This window comes from Psammomys obesus, unplaced genomic scaffold (assembly GCF_907164565.1).
Source record: "Psammomys obesus unplaced genomic scaffold, mPsaObe1.curated_primary_1811, whole genome shotgun sequence".
Taxonomy (NCBI): domain Eukaryota; kingdom Metazoa; phylum Chordata; class Mammalia; order Rodentia; family Muridae; genus Psammomys; species Psammomys obesus.
The window spans coordinates 18,238,254-18,254,040 of NW_026592118.1; the positions used below are offsets into that span (position 1 = coordinate 18,238,254).

The following is a 15,787-nucleotide window of genomic DNA, read 5'->3' on the forward strand; positions in this document are numbered from 1 at the left end:
AAGGAAGGAAGGAAGGAAGGAAGGAAGGAAGGAAGGAAGGAAGGAAGGAAGGAAGGAAGAAAGGAAGAGCAAGCAAGCTCAATGGTGTGGCTGTTTGTTTTCTGCGTGTCTTTAGTTGGTTTACTTTCTTGCCTTGATAATTAGGCTGTCCATCATCTTGACACTGTAATAGGACATTACCGTCTACAAAGTTCACCTTCTAGAACATTCTTTGCTATGCATACCCCATGTGGATAATGAGCTGCAAGTTGGAAGGTTGCCTAGCTGTCTTTCTGTTTCTCCTGGCTTACTTACATTCTGAGTCTAGTCCCAAAGCTTTTCTACCAAATGGGGTTTTGTTCTCATAAAGAGCCCAGCCAGCTCTGGCAGAGTTCGTTGGGCCAGGATGGCTCTGTTCATTCCTGTGTTCCCTGAAGGGGTTGTCACCCACATTCCTAAGTTGGTCTACTATGCTTTCTGGTATCAGTTTACAATTGTGGTGTTCTGTTCTTTATTCCATCGGCCACTTCCTCTGCTGTCTCCTCCCTCCTAGATTCTGATACTACAAAGATCTTTTAGATGTTAGTTTTTCCTTTCTTGTTGTTGTTTAAGCTTTAGAGATGTCGTGTTATACAGTGTGTTATGAGGAGGTTTTTTTTTTTTATTAATTACACTTTATTCATTTTGTATCCCCCCGTAAGCCCCTCCCTCCTCCCCTCCCGATCCCACCTTCCCTCCCCTTTCTGCATGCAGGCCACTCCCCAAGTCCACTGATAGGGGAGGTTCTCCTCTTCTTTCTGATCTTAGTCTATCAGTTCTCATCAAAAGTGGCTGCATTGTCCTCTACTGTGGCCTGGTAAGGCTGCTCCCCCCTCAGGGGGAAGTGATCAATGAGCAGGCCAATCAGATTATGTCAGAGGCAGTCCCTCTTCCCATTACTATGTAACCCACTTGGACACTGAGCTGCCATGGGCTACATCTGTGCAGGGGTTCCAGGTCATCTCCACGAATAGTCCATGGTTGGAGTATGAGTCTCTGGGAAGTTCCCTGTGTTCAAATTATCTTGTTCTGTTGCTCTCCTTGTGGAGTTCCCGTCCCCTCCAGCTCTTACTATTTTCCACTTCTTACATAGAATTCCATTCACTCTGCCCATCAGTTGGCCATCAGGCTCAGCATCTACTTTGACAGTCTATACTGCAGAAGTTTTCAGAGGCCCTCTGTGGAAGGTTTCAAGGTTGTTTCCTGTTTTCTTCTGGCTTTCAGAGGCCCTCTGTAGCAGGTTCCGAGGTTGTTTCCTATTTTCTTTTTCTTCTGATGTCCATCCTCTTTGCCTTTCAGGATGGAGATTGAACATTTTAGTTAGGGTCCTCTCTTTTGCTTAGTTTGTTTAGATGTACAAATTTTAGTGGGTTTATTCTATGTTGTATGTTTATATGAGTGAGTATATACCATGCGTGTCTTTTTGCTTCTGGGACAACTCACTCAGGATGATCCTTTCCAGGTCCCACCATTTACCTGCAAATTTCATGATTTCCTTATTTTTTCATTGCTGAGTAATACTCCATTGTATAGATGTACCACAGTTTCTGCATCCATTCTTCAGTTGAGGGGCACCTCGGTTGTTTCCAGCTTCTGGCTATTACAAATAAAGCTCCATACACTTTCTTTTAACTTGAGAATTGTTATTTCTTTGTATCAGGTTGAAAAATGTCAGAAAACGTTCAGAGTAAATATGCCAATTGGACTTCAAGAAAACTTTGAAAAAACTCCAGTTTGTTCTACAAATCAATTATTTATCTTAATAAATGACATGAAAATGCAAAAATTCTGTGATGAAGTGAGCTTGAATATTAATGGACTGTTGAAATTTAACAGTTTGCCACACTAAAAAAAAAAAAAAAAAATCCAGAATTGAAATTTACTGTTTCCAGAATCTTATATTTATGTACATGAACAGGCATCTTACAGTACTTTAAAGATACATTCTTTTCCATGTCAATATCTAAAATTAGTCAGAAAAAATATATTACCAAATGAGGGCTCAGTTAGTGAGTTACATTATACCACTGGGGCAAAAACTTCTTGATGTTCCTTTGAAAACTTCTAGTTTATACCTGTTTTCAGCTTAAATGTTACAAGAGTAATCTTCTGGTGTGTCAATGTACTGTGGACAATTACACCTTAGATAGTAACCACAACTCAGTTCCTAATTTAATATTGGTCAATTTGAATTTTGTTCATCTTAGCTACATTTCAGCTTGGACTGATTGGGTTACACATGTTTTCGAAAACATGTATTTTAAAATCCTGTTATTGTCTGTCTTGGTTCTAACACATGTATGTCCTGATAAGCTTCCGGCATGTTTGCATTTTTGTTTCTTGCTACTTGAAGATAAGTTTGGCGGCAACTGTCAACAACACGTGGGCTGTTAGCATTGCTACTCCTATATGACCTAGCTCTAAGTAGTATCAGTGACGTCACAATTTGCAAACCAGAATCAATGGTTCAACTAGATCCTCATAATTATTGCTTATATATTGATCATTATGCGATCCAAATTTTTCCGATAGAGATGAGAAGCCATAGCATACCCACCTCATAATTGTACTTATATTTTTTCGGACAACAAACTTTCTTCTCAATATCTATTTTATCTTAACCTCCAAAGCCACTTTTTCTCATTACTCATGAGGTGTTTTTAAAGACAAAAAATTTAAATTATCTGTAATTGCCAGTTATGTAACCAGATTTAAAAAAGGAAATGTCAATGAAATCTCTTTTTTTCACATCTTTAAATGACTCAATTTGTTTTTTAAACCTTGTACCTAAATGAAAATGTTTCACAGTGGGGCAAATGTTGCTATGGTTGTGAATTTTAAGCACAGCGATAGGAAAGTTGAAAAATACATTTAAGGAAACTAAATATTTTGGATTTAAGCAAAGTGCATACTAAAAATAAATAATGTATGAAGACTTATTGTATAATTACATTTTATTTTTTAATTAAATTTTTATTTTTATATTAATTACAGTTTATTCACTTTGTATCCCAGCTGTAGCCCCCTCTCTCATTCCCTCCCAATCCCATCCTCCCTCCTTCATCTTTTCCCATGCTCCTCTCCAAGTCTACTGATAGGAAAGGTCCTCCTCCCCTGCCATCTGACCCTAGCTTATCAGGTCTCATCAGGACTGGCTGAATTGTCCTCCTCTGTGGCCTGGCAAGGCTGCTCTCCCTTCAAGAGATGGTAGTCAAAGAGATAGTCCCTGTTCCCCTTACTAGGGTACCCACTTGGATACTGAACAGCCATGGGCTACATCTGAGTAGGGGTTCTAGGTTATATCCATGAATGCTCCTTGGTTACAGTGTCAGTCTCAGAAATGACCCCTGGGCCCAGATTTTTTGCTTCTGTTGGTCTCCTTGTGGAGCTCCTGTACTCTCCAGGTCTTACTATCTCCCCCTCCTTTTGTATGATTCTCTGCCCTCTGCCCAAAGTTTGGTTATGAGTCTCACCATCAGCTTTGAGACACTGCTGGATAGTCTTTCAGAGGCCCTCTGTGGTAGGCTTCTGTCCTATTTCTTGTTTTCTCTTTCTTCCAATGTCCATCCCATTTGTCTTTCTGAGTGAGGATTGATCATCTTACGCAGGGTCTTCCTTCTTGCTTAGCTTAGGTGTACAGATTTTAGTATGTTTATTTTATATTATATGTCTAGTATCCACTTATAAGTGAGTATATACTGGGTGTGTCTTTCTGCTTCTGGGACAGCTCACTCAGGGTGATCTTTTCTAGATCTCACCATTTGCCTGCAAATTTCATGGCTCTTTCTCAACAATTAAGAATACCACTTTCTCAAGATCCAGCTATACCACTCCTAGGCTTATATCCAAAATATGCTCAAGTATACAATGAGGACATTTGTTCAACCATGTTCATAGCAGCTTTATTCGTAATAGCCAGAACCTGAAAACAACCCAGATGTCCCTCAACGGAGAAATGGATGCAAAAATTGTGGTACATTTACAAAATGGAATACTGTTCAGCAATTAGAGACAAAAAAATCGTGAAATTTGCAGCAAATAATTATATTTAAATCAACCAAAAGGAGCTGACTTAAAGATTATACTGTATGCATTATGATGGATTATTTAAACTATGTTCCCATTTCTAAAACGTTTTTATAAAATTTTTCTGTTTATTTTCTATAGTTCTACATTATTTCTACAAGTCATTGAAAGTAGACATTCATGTCATATACATACATACACATTGCAACTAATTTACACATATTCACAAATTCCTTACAGACAATATTTAAGTGTGCTTAATTTTCTATATTTGACTCAATCAAAGTATCTAACAACCTTATAAAATAATTACATATAAAAATGTAATTTAAAAAAAAGAAACTCATTTGATAAAAGCATTTAAAAAATGTTTATTTTTTCAATTTCATGTATGAAAACTGTATTTACATCATTTCCACTCCTTTCCTTATCATCTTTTTCAAGCTTCTTCTGTGTACCCCCAGTCACTCTCAGATTTTATTATTACTATATTGTTATTGTTACATAGTAAATAGAAATTATATAGGTACAATCTACTGAGTTCATTTAATGGTGACCATGTGTATGTACATGTAGGGCTGATCACTTGGAAGCGGATAAGGTATATTAACCTAGTAGGGAGCTCATCCATGATTCTCCTCTTCTCAGTAGCCACTGACTGCTTGAAGCTAGAGTTGGGTGCCCTGTGAAAGTGTCCTCATGCATGTTGGCATGCCTTTGGTGTAATCATTCTTCAGGTTTTGTTTATGCAACTATTGTTGAAATTTCATGAAGGCAGCCATCTTGTCTAAGGACTCTCAGAATAGGGATTCCATTAGCACAGGGATTAAGGTCAATAATAGACACATTGAACCTACTAAAGCTAAACAGATTCTGTACAGCTAATAAAACAATCCATTGAGTGAAAAAGAAATCCACCGAATGGGAGAGAAACTTTGCCAGCTCTACTGCTGAGAGAAGGTTAGTATCCAGAAGACATAAAGAACTTAAAAAAAAGTCAAGAACACAAATGACTCAATTAAAAATGGGCTATAGATCTAGACAGTGTTCTCAAAAGAACAAATAAAAATGGCAAAGAAAAAAATCTTTTTGAAACTTAAAATATAATAATAATAATAATAATAATAATTGAAGAAAAAGTCACAAATTTGGAAGGGAGGGACACAGGGATGTGAAAGTCATGCAGACATAGTATTCATGTATGAAGTTCTCAAAAGAAATAAATATTAAAAGGGAACTAAAATGGTCATTACTGTTGATATAAAGAGGAACCTATTACAAACGTGTTGTGTAAGAGATAAAGACTTTGGGTCATCTAAGAAATTAACACATTGTGATACTTCTCTTGACTTAAACCATAGATCCTTGTATTTCTATTTATCTTGGAAAATACTTTCTTGGAGAGCAATTACTCAAGATTTGGACTGTGAATACCTGCTTGTGTTTATGTTAGTTTTATACTGTAACATAATCACCATTTTTAAAAGTACAGGCAGAGCTATAGAGTCAAATATATTAAATAAAATATTTTGCTTAAAACAAAAAAATGGCAAAGAAATAACTAAGGAAATGTCTGTCACCTCCACCAATTAGAGAAATACAATTCAAACTATTTTATGATTTCATCTTTTCTCAGTCAGAATGGCTAATGTCAACAAAATAATCAACAAGGGAACAGTCATTGACTGTAGGTGGGCTGGTTGTAAACTGGTACAGCCACTCTGCATAACAGTGAAAATTTCTCAAAACACTAAAAATAAGTTAATCACATGAGTCAGCTATACCACTCATTGGCATAGGCCCAAGATAATCGATATCCTACTCCTTATGCACTTGCTCAGTTATATTCATTGTCACCCTACTCAAAAGGAATATATAGTTCCATCCTTTAGCCTGCAAATTTCACCATTTCTTTGATTTTAATAACTAAGTAGTTTCTTTATCATTGACTGGTAATGATTAATGAGAAATGTGATCAGAAGTCAAGTGTGGATAAAAGATATAAGGCTTCTCAGTTAAAGGTTTGGTTATTTCTGATAGAAGCGGTTGAGAAGAACAAACACCTAAGCACAGCAACCGTGCAATAGCCTGGAGAAAAATGAGGTCTATAACTCTTCCTATAGCACATTTAGGACCCAATGCTTCAAAAATAGAGGATCTTTAATAAGCTGAGGAAACTTCCAGAACAGTCCTTCTTGAAGCTGCCCTAGAGTTCTGGGGCATCTTCTTCATGGCGAACACCGAGGTAACAGTCATTATTTTAAACATCCATCAAGATAGGATGATGTGATATGGTTTCCTTCTTCACGATCTAGTCACCGGCTTCCACTGAGCTCCTTCTATACGTCGTGTGTCAACTCCAAGCACCACATCATTTAACAGGTGATCGGTTTTAACAGCTATGGTTACTCCTCCAGCTGTGTTAGAATACCTAACACATGTAAAGATACATGTTTTTCCTTAATGTTGCCATAAGAGCTGAATTCCTTTCATTCTTTATGAAACGACATATGGAAACATGTTCTCCTGTCTACAATGCGTTCTTTTAAATACCAAGAGAAATCCTGGTCTTGAAAATCACAATGATCAATGATCACATACAACACATTTTTTTCCATGCTTCAGATGAAAACCACACTGATTGTATAGATGTCTGTGTTCTGTGCTACCTCTGGAGACTATGCTGATGTCTGTGATCAGGGCTGCCACAGAAGACCAGGACGTCCATGCTAACACTGGAGGCCATGTTAATGTTAATGATCCATGGCACAGTCAGAAGCCATGTTCATGTCTGCGGTCCCTGCTGCAGCCAGAGTTCACATAGAGGTCCATGTTTCATGCTGCCACTAAAAAACGTGTAGTTTCCTTGCTGCCCCTGGCTGCTATGGGTAAGGAAGCTTCTTTTGCAGCAGTTCCAATGTCCACAGACTCATGATTGTAAATGAGAGACATTGAAGGCTTTTGTGGCTACCTCTACTGTTCCTGTCCTGGACCCTAAAAGTAATAGTCTAGGCAGAAGTTATTGAAGAAAACCCTTAAATTTTTTTGATAAAGTTACTGATGTCAAGTTCAAACACTTTGATGACCTCTGGTGTGGGTAGGGATGGAGAAGAACTCAGTAATTTTGAAGAGATTGGCCACTGGGAATTTGACCCTGTTCCAATGATGAGAAACATAAATTGGACTTGGAATATTTTTTACTTTTTTTTTTCTTTTTGGGAGGGCCCAAGGGTGGGAGAGTGGACCTGGGAGGAATAAGAAGTAAGAGTGATGGGGAGAAATGTATGAAATTTCCAAGTAATTAATAAAAATATTATGTTGCAGATTTAAAAAAATATTTGACCACATATGTAAGTTTACTTTCTTCTTTAAAGAAAAAAAAAATGCTAGTATTATTGTAAAGCTTTTAAAAATATTATAAGCATTTAACCTCAGAAAACCCCTCCTTAGAATTTTGTTAGCTGAAAGTTCATTCTCCACTAATTTAAATCTGCTTTTACCTAGTTAATAGTAATTTTGTAACCTAATGTGAAGAGATCGTATGTTTTCAAAATGAATTGGTTTTATTGTTTTTTTTACATTTGTTACAGAATACATTTGAAAGGATCCCTTGTGGAAGTCAAAGCACTTGAGCATTCTCTTCATTGTTCATCTACAGGGAAGTCCCTGACCCTTGGCCAGCTATGTGTTTATCTCAATCCATTAAAGACAGAATTCACTGTCATGATTATTTAGAGAGCCTCTCTTGTTAAACAAAACAGCTGAAATAACAGAAAATATCAATTCTGCTTGCTTTGAAATGCTTGGCTTCTTTCTTTATTTTTATTCCAAAGGGAACTTCTGCTTCTTTTTCATGTATTAACATCTGGTTTTCCTTGTAGGCCAGTCTAGTTGCAGGTTCTCTATGTAACATTACCAACCTTAAACAACTTTATGAGCTGTTCTTGACGTTTAGCACAACAAATGTGCAGAGAGACACCCATTTGTATCTTCTCTTCTCTCCTAGAAACCTTGAGAAGGGTAGGATATGTCTGACACTCCTTTCCTTCCAATTCTCTGTTCCCATTTATTAATGGTTGATCTTAGAGCCTGAGCAGTTGGTACTCTGTTTAGAAAGTTGTCTCCTGTGCCAATGAGTTCAAGACTCTTCCCCACTTTCTCTTATAATAGATTTAGTATACCTGGTATTATATTGATGTTTTTGATCCACTTGGAATTGAGTTTTGTGCAGGGAGATAAATATGGACCTATTTGCATTTTTTTACATGAAGACATCCAGATTGTATGGTTTTGGCTCTTTTGTCAAAAATCAAGTGTCCATAGGTATGTGGATTTATTTCTGGGTATTCAATTCAATTCCATTGATCAACCAGTGTATTTGTTTGCCAGTATCACACAGTTTTTATTGCTATTGCTCTGTAGTATAGTTTGAAGTCATGGATGGAGATACCTCCAGAATGTGGTATGGTCCCAAGTGACACATAAAACAAAAGCATTTCTGATGAATTTTATAAATGCCATGAAACAGGCTCATATATTGGTTATTAACATCAGTGGGTTCTCTTATTAAATTGACATATAGAAATTAAATATAACTGCTGGCACATTGCAAAATATCTATAAAAGTTATGTATGTGCTGTTTTGTGCTTTTAAAATAAAATGTTTAAAAAGTTATCCTCCGTTCTACTTCTAATTAGAGATGTGAGTCTTGGATGCTCATATAAGCTGTAACAGAACATATTTATCTTTTCCTAATTTCATGTTAAAATAGCGGCATTAAGGTGAGATCACTGGGTAGTGGCTAGACTGTGAGGAATCCTCGTGAGTATGACTAACCCCAATTTTTTTTAAAGGTGAAGTTGGCTGTGTTGAGTCATATCAACAATCCTAGCACTTGAGAGCTCATGGCAGGACAATCAGAAGTTCAAGGTTAGGCTCATCTGTGTAAAGACCTGGAAGTCATCCTGAACTCTGTCTCCAAAAGTTAAAACTACATAAGCCACACTTTTTACTGCCTTTGTGCTCTTCTGTCCTAGGCCCCATCATGATAAAAACCAGCAAGAAACCAGCACCTTAACGTTGGACTTCCTGGGCTTCAGAACTAAGAAAAAAAAAATATCTTTTTTTCTCCATTAATTTTCTGACCTCGAGAAATTCTTATAATTAAGCACAAAATAGCCCATGAAAGAAGCTATTCTACAATAGTATTGAACATCCAGCATTTTATTCAGTTAGTATGGCTCAAATCCAACAATCAAAATTTCTTGTGAATTTGTCTGGTTTCTGAGCAATGGAAGAGTTGTGCCCAATTCAAGAGACCCCAAAAGAACACCAGGAGTCAAGTCTTTTGCAAATCACATGAGGATCTGTATTCAAGCTTAAGCTCAGGCCAACAATCTTCTCTGACACAGCAGGTTAGAAAGTGAGGTCCTTCAGCATCTGCCTTGATACCCTGCTAGGTAGAGTTTTTCAGAGGCCCTTTGTGATAGGCCCCTGTCCTGTTCCCTGTTTTCTCCCTTCTCCAATGTCCATTCTCTTTGCCTTTCTGAATGGGGATTGATCATCTTAGCTAGAGTCCTCCTTTCTGGTTAGCTTCCTTAGGTGTAGAGATTTTAGTATGTTTATCCTATATTATATATCTAATATCCACTTATGAGTGAGTATATACCCTGTGTATCTTTCTGCTTCTGGGATAACTCACTCAGGATGATCTTTTCCAGTTCCCACCATTTACCTGCAAATTTCATGATTTCCCTTTTTTTTTTTTTTTTTTTTTTTTTTAATCTGTGAGTAGTATTCCATTGTGTAGATATACCACAATTTCTGTATCCATTCCTCAACTGAGGGGCATCTGGGCTGTTTCCCAGCTTCTGGATATTACAAATAAAGCTGCTACAAACATGGTTGAGCAGATGTCCTTGTTGTATACTTGAGCGTCTTTTGGATATATGCCTAGAAGTGGTATAGCTGGAACTTGAAGAAGTGCTATTCCTTGTCTGAGATAGCACCAGATTGATTTCCAAAGTGGTTGTATAAGTTTACATTCCCACCAGCAGCGAAGGAGGGTTCCCCTTTCTCCACATCCTCTCCAGCACGTGTTGTCACTTGAGTTATTCATCTTAGCCATTCTGCTGGGTGTAAGGTGAAATCTCAGGGTTGTTTTGATTTGCATTTCCCAGATGACTAAGGACTTTGAACATTTCTTTAGATGTTTCTCTGCCATTCAATATTCCTCTGTGAGAATTCTCTGTTTAGCTTTGTACCTCATTTTTAAATTGGATTACTTGATTTGTTACTGTTTAACTTCTTGAGTTCTTTATATATACTGGATATTAGCCTTCTGTCCGATATAGGGTTGGTGAAAATCTTTTCCCAATAACTTTGAGCAGAGGGCAGGGAATCTTATGAAAGAAGTGGTAGATAGTAAGACCTGGAGAGGACAGGAGCTCCACAAGGACAGCAACAGATCCAAAAAGTCTGGCACAGAGGTCTTTTCTGAAACTGATACTCCAGCCAAGGACCACACAATGAAGATGGCCTGGAATCCCTGCACAGAGGTACCCTATGGCAGTTCAGTGTCCAAGTGGCCTCCATAGTAATGGGGACAGGAACTATCTCGAACTCAGTAGCTGGCTCTTTGATCACCTCCCCCTGAGGGGGTAGTAGCCTTACCAGGCCACAGAAGAAAATGCAGTCACTCTTGATGAGACCTGATAGACTAAGATCAGAGGGAAGGGGAGGAGGACCTCTCCTATCAGTGGACTGGAAGAGGGACAAGGTTGGGGAAGAGGGAGAGTGAGATTGGGAGGGGAGGTGGGAGGGAGGTACAGGGAGTATACAAAATTAATAAACTGTAATTAATAAAAATAAAAAGTAATTAATAAAAAGAAAGAAAGTGAGGCCCCGAGTCTCGGGGGTGGGGGGGCAGAGTTTTTAAAGGAAAAAAAAAAAAAAAAAACCACAAGCAGGGAATTCCAAGCCTCGGTGTTACAGAAAAGGGTAAGATTGGTCGATTGGGTGTGGAGGAGTGGGCGGTTCCACAAGCGAAGTGACTTTTAGGCTAATTGTTCCAAGCCACCTGGCCAAACTGCAAGCTATCTAAGATATCTATATGATAGCCTGCTAGGTGGAGGACCCATTAACACACTCTGTGGAATCCAGGACAACCTGCAGAGTGGAAGGTCAGGTAGCCCTTCTCGGAACCTGAAGGTGAGGCTAAGTACTCCAAAGACAGTCAACTTTAGAGTCTGAGAAACAAAATGGAGCCACCCCTGCCATCCTCAATTCCTTCAAGTCCTGCATGCTATGGACATGCTATTTTGGCGTACACACCTGCACAAACACCTAAAGCAAACTTTAAAAATTATAAAGCGAATTAGACAAAATAATTGCTAATAAAAAAGAATATGACATTTTTATTTAAAGATAATAGATAAATCAGAATTTTGGAACTCTTGCATTAAAAAAAAAATCACTGCATGTTTCTTTCTTTCCTCTTTCAAAATTATATTTATTTGAAATATGCATTAATAAACAAAGTCACTATTGGGAATGTGCCATGCAGTAGGCTTGACTTGCTGTATATGTCACTCAGTTATACAAGTGACCATGTCTCCTCAGTGTTGCAGGATACTTGATCACCTTGTGAAACCAGAGATAGTGAACTGGAAAAATCAGTTTCCTGTTGTGGTATGGCCCAGCCCCAACCCAGGCCTTTAACACAAGAGCTTTCTCTATAGAGTGAACAGGCAGTTTTGGTGAGGCTCAGTCTTAGCACACACCTTTTACCCAAGGGCTCTCTGTAAACAGGAGTAGATAAATTTATCTCTAGGTCAACCAGCTGACAGGGAGTGAACATAAGTAAACACAGGAAGGAGGGTCATTGAGTTGAGGGATATTTAAGAGAGCATGGAGAAGGAAAAGAGAGTTTTCCTTCTGGGATGTGAGCTGAGTAGGAAATGTTTTTTGTTTATTTTGTTTATTTTTTTTTTCCTTCTGCTATTTCAGCTGAGAAGGAAGCTCTACTGGGTGTTTGCAAGGCCTCTCCAAGGTAAAAGTCTCACCCCAACCTCTTGCTCCTTAATCTTCACTGGGAAAAATTGAACATCTATGATTTTTTAAATTTCTTTTTGTTTTTTTATTTTTAGTTTATATATTTACTTTACATCCAGATTGTAGCTCCCTCCCTCCTCTCCTTCTAGTCCCTCCCTCCAACCTTCTTCACCATATTCCTCTTCTCCTTGTCCTTGGAAAAAGGGAGCCCCCTCCACCAATCCACCCCAGAACATCATGTTACATCAGGACTGAGCTCCTCCTCATCCTCTGAGGCCAGACAAGGCAGCCCAGCTAGGGCAAAGTGATCAAAAGCAGGCAGCAAAGCCCATGTCATAGACAGTACCCACTCAGCGGACTAGAGGGTCACATGAAGATGAAACTGCACGGGATCTTGTTTTAAAACAACACCTCAGTAAAACTTAGTATCTGTGAAGTAATTTTAAAACTTATTCTAAAAACAAAGGAGGGAGGGTGGAGAGAGGGCTCAGAGATTAAGAGCACTTGCTGGTCTCCCTAAGGACTTGACTTCTGTTCCTAGCACTCATGTCTGGTGGGTCACAGCCACTTGTAACTCCAGGCCAGTTCACCAAATGCTCTCTTCTGACCTTTTCAGTCACCTGTACACACATACACAAACACACACACACACACAAACATACACAAATAAATCTTATAAAATAGAAAAAATCACTCAAACAATGCTTACGGAAGGAAATAGTTTATAAATGCCTTAAAATTACAATGGAATCAGTCTTTTGGGTCTAGAGGAGTTATGGTGACTGCTCTGAATACCCTGCCAGGTGGCCCTGAAATTTGACCAGCTGTAGAATGGGCATACACGCAAAGACAATAATATTGTGACAGTAAACACAAGACAAATCTATCTTATTCGGATAGATAAATGGCCAGTCATTGGTTTATAAGGAACAGCAAATCTCAGGCTCCTTTTTATATTTAGGTTTTGAAAGTTTACTGTCTTAAATTTTATCTCCTCAAGACCGTGTACAAATTCTGAATCTAAAAATAAAGTTTAAAAACATTTGGAGTGGAGGAGATCTAAGAGGGGCGGGAAAAGTGACTCTGTTTCAGCATGGTGGGTTACGATGAAATTATCTCAGGGCTGGATAACGGAACCTACAATGCCAATTGTAGGTTACAGCCATTGACAATGTCTCCGTTATTCCCAATTGTCAGTTAAGATCAAAAACAGCGCATCTTAAAACATTTCCCGCTAATCAGATTGAAAAAAGTAAAAGATCCTTCAGGGCTCTCTTACATTCTTCCATTTCTTTTTTCTTTCTTTTTTTTTTTTAGAGATGTTTTTTAAATTTATTTATTTTTATTAATTACAGTTTATTCACTTTGTATGTTCCCATAAGGCCCTCCCTTCTCCCCTCCTGATCCCATCCTCCCACCTCCTTCTTCACACATGCCCCTTCCCAAGTCCACTGATAGGGGAGGTCCTCCTCTCCTTCCTTCTTCTTTTTTTTAATTTTATTTTTTTCTTATCAGTTACATTTTATTAACTCTGTATCCCAGCCATGTCCTGATCCCTCATTCCCTCCCAGTCCCTCCCTCCCTCCCTCATCTCCACCGTGCCCCTTGCCAAGTCCACTAATAGGGGGGACCTCCTCCCCATACATCTGACATTCTTCCATTTCAAAAGGGCTCCTTGGTAAATTGGGATGTCCAACAATAAGTTTGGGATTATCATTTTTTGGGAAAGCAGTGTAAAATGTTGATTTTTTTCAGATAATAATATTATTATAATAGAGTCATATTTTAGCTTCACTTCAATTTCAGAATCAATGAATGGCATTCTATTTGAAGACTATCAGTTCCAAGCAGTATTAAGAGTAAATGCTGGTGCTCTTAGCGCACACAGGTATTTCTGAGATAATCCTTCTGAATTATGCTGCATCATTGTTGATAGTGGCTATTCCTTCGCACTCACAGTACTGGAGAAGCAAAAAGAAAAAAGAAGTGATTATTCAGATAACTGTGGGTGGAAAACTCTTAAGAACCAAGGAGATCATATCCTACAGGCGACTGCATATTATGAATGAGACTCACGTGGTTAATCAAGTGAAAGAAGATGCATACCATGTGTCTCCGGATTTCCACAGAGGCAAGTGTATTTCCAAGTTAAAAGAAGACAATACAGTTATGATTGACTATGCTTTGCCTGTCTTCAGTGCAATTAAAAAGGGCTTTTGTAAGCCAAGAGAAGAGATGAGTGGAAAGTATGAGTCTGGGGAACAGTTTCTTCCCCTCACCAGCGAGAGATTTGCCATTCCAGAAGTATTCTTCTATCCCTCTAGCACCAGCATTCAGGAGATGGGGATCCCAGGAGCCACAGTGTATTCAATTCAAAGCCTACCTGAAGAAATGCAGGAACATTTTTTTTAAGGACTTTGTTTTGAAGGGAGGAAATATGCTTTTCCCAGGATTTCCCAGAGATAGGATTTACTCAGAAGTCAGGTGTTTGACGCCAGCAGATCATGACGTTTCTATCAAGTTCCCTGAAAGCCTGTTTCCTTACTCCTGGGAAGGTGGAAAATGCTTTTACTTACCCCTGGGAAGGTGGAAAGTTGATATCTAAAAAAAACTACTATGAAGATACGGTTATCACAAGAGAAGATTATGAAGAAAATGAACATAGTGTCTGGAAAGACACATTTGATATTTAAGAAATATTTCTGAAGGAAAGTCTTGGAAAGTTTAATTTCAAAGTTCCTTTTAAAGGAGTTTAAGGACTGTGCTACCTTTCATCTTACCATAAAGTCTTGAACTTACATAAGTATTCTGAGTCATGGTTGATGTTCGCAGGCTTCTTTGGTAGGCTATTACTGTAAACTTTAATTCAGCCTGCACTTCATTTCATAGTTAGAATACTATGACAATACTTATGCTGTTTCTGATAATAGATTATTTTCCATGAGAGAGTGAAAGAGTAAATGTTTAATTCTTTGTAGTTGAAAACTAATTTAAATATCTCACCAGTCGGTTTTCCTTAGAAGATACTTGGTGTAATTTTGGCTGTGCTTGGCTAAAGTCTTTACAGACTGAGTCTGCTCTTTTAGAAGTATTTTATTTAAAGTTTGTTATTCTTATTTGTACATAAATAAAGTTGGAAAGACCAATATTAAAAAAAATATTCTATAAATTCTTCTTTTGAATTTCAAAAGAGGAGGCTTATCTTATGTTAGGATTATTATTCTGCCATGAAACACCATGACCAAAAGCAAGTTGGGGAAGAAGGGCTTTATTTCACTTGAAGTTCCATATCACTGTCCATCATCAAAGGAAGTCAGGACAGGAACACAAATAGGGCATAATCCTGGAGTCAGGAGCCAATGCAGAGGCCATGGAGGGTTAGTACTTACTGGCTTGTTCCTCATGGCTTTGATCAGCCTGCATTCTTATAGAACCTAGGACTACCAGCCCGGGTATGGAATGACCCACAGTGGGCAGAGCCCTTCCCAGTCAATCACTAATTAAGACAATGCCTTCCATTCAGATCTTCTGGAGGCTCCCTCCTCTCCTGTGGCTGTAACTTGTGTCAAGCCGACAGAACACTAGCCAGTACAGCGATGATGGTTTCATTCCGTATGTGCTCAATCCTTAGTATGGCATTCCCTCAGTCAATAATCAATCCTGATTCAGAGTTGAAATTCTCTGCCTGCA

At 38.3% G+C, this 15,787-nt stretch overlaps 1 pseudogene; it reads left to right on the forward strand.

The window, feature by feature from the left end:
* Positions 1 to 14,790, forward strand: part of LOC129681013 (actin-related protein 6-like) — a 200,397-nt pseudogene extending 185,607 nt beyond the window's left edge.
* Positions 14,791 to 15,787: the final 997 nt, after the last annotated feature.